Source organism: Carlito syrichta, unplaced genomic scaffold (assembly GCF_000164805.1).
Source record: "Carlito syrichta isolate Samal-C Ts95f unplaced genomic scaffold, Tarsius_syrichta-2.0.1 Scaffold301801, whole genome shotgun sequence".
Taxonomy (NCBI): Eukaryota; Metazoa; Chordata; class Mammalia; order Primates; family Tarsiidae; genus Carlito; species Carlito syrichta.
Window position 1 is genome coordinate 69,019 of NW_007245897.1, and position 1,902 is coordinate 70,920.

The following is a 1,902-nucleotide window of genomic DNA, read 5'->3' on the forward strand; positions in this document are numbered from 1 at the left end:
GAAGGCGGAGGCGGAAGGATCGCCGGAGCCCGGCAGGGCGAGGCTGCGGGGGCCGGGAGCGGCCGCTGCCCTCCAGTCTGGGCGACGGAGTGAGACTCCGACTCAAAAATAAATAAATAAAAAATAAAAAGACTTGCTCTGCAGTTAGACTCGGTACTCCAACCCTCTGAGACGCGTTGATGACATCGTCTTTGTCTGTTTTGCTGTGGGGAACAACTGAGGCTGGAGAATCTGTAAAGGAGAGAAGTGTATTTGGCTTGTGGTTCTGGGGGAGGTACAAGAAGCATGGCCACGGTGCCAGCATCTGCTTGTGGTAAGGGCTTCTGGGAGCTTCCACTGGTGGCGGAAGGAGAAAAGGGAACGGATCTGTCACATGGAGAGAGGAGGGGCTGGCAGAGGGGAGGTCCCAGGCCCTGGCGAACAGCCATCTCTCGCAGGATGGATACAGCAAGAACTCACTCAGGACGCCGCGAATGAGGGCTCCGCCCAGAGGACCCAGACGCCTCTCATGAGGCCCCGGCTCCAGCGCCACGGATCACGCTTCAGCATGAGATTCGGAGGGACAACCACCCAGACTATATCGATGCTGATCAAGATGAAAGCGAAATTAACAGCAAGAGCGGCTGACGTTTTCGAGTGGCTGCTAAATGCCAGGGCTGCGCCAGGCAACTCACACGACTTGTTTCACGGACTCCTCACCGCACTCTTCTGGGAAAGAGACTGTTCTTGTTCCCCTGTTGAGCCTGGGGAAGTCAGGGAAAATTACGAAAGACCCTCATTGGCCTGAGATCACGTCGGTAGCGGCAACAGGGGCCGGGTGCCAGAGGACCTCGTGACCTTTGTGAGGGCTTTGGCTTTTATTGTGAAGGACAGTGGGCGCCGTTAAAGGGTTCTGGGCAGAGGACGGACACGAGCTGCCCTTCATGTCGGCGGATCGCTTGGACTCCCAGGCTGAGGATGCACTGTATCTGGGCAAGGACAGAAGCAGGGAAAGCATTTGAGACAGGACTTCAGCAGGATTCGCTTCCTGGGATACACACCAAGGCCACCTTTTCTTTCTTTTCTTTTTCAAAAAATTTACTTGTTTGTTTTAAAGATGTGGAGTACAATTCAGGGTTAGGTAGACAGACATGGACCATGCAGGTCCCCTTGTAGATGAGGTGTGCCCCTCCCTCCCCTAGCAGTTTCCCTCAACTGCCAGTCCCACCCCCGCTTCCCCTGACAGTTTCCCACGACTGCCAGTGGCTTTCTTGCAGCATTATAATTGTTCAAGGTCACCTTAGGAGTGAGAACATATGGAACTCAGTTCCTTGTTTCTGTGATACATCACGGAGTATGATCGACTCCAAATCCATCCAATTTGCTGCAAAGTCCATATATTTGTCCTTCTTTATGGCTGCATAATATTCCATTGTGTATATGCACCACATTTTTTATCCAGTCCGGCTTCGATGCGGGTGAGGATGTGGAGAAAAAGGAACGCTTCTACACTGCTGGTGGGAATGCAGACTAGTACAACCTCTTTGGAAGACAGTGTGGCAATTTCTGAAAGGACTAGAAATTGACCTTCCATAGGACCCAGCAATCCCCCTTTTGGGAATATACTCAGAGGAACTCAGATTCTTCTACAAAAAACATACCTGCACACGTACGTTTGTTGCAGCTCTATTCACAAGACCATAAACGTGGAACCAACCGTGTTGCCCAAGGCCGCCTTTCCAAAACTAGTGGCTAGACCAGTTTCCCTGGACTGGTGGCTGGCCTGGTTTTCTGAGCCCCGCAGAGAAACACAGGATGTGGCCAGGAGCCACATGGAGCCAGCCAGAACCAAGACGGCAGCGCGGACTGGTCCACCGCCTGGCCTTGCCTTTCGTTATGCACTCGTTATCAAACGTGAGCACG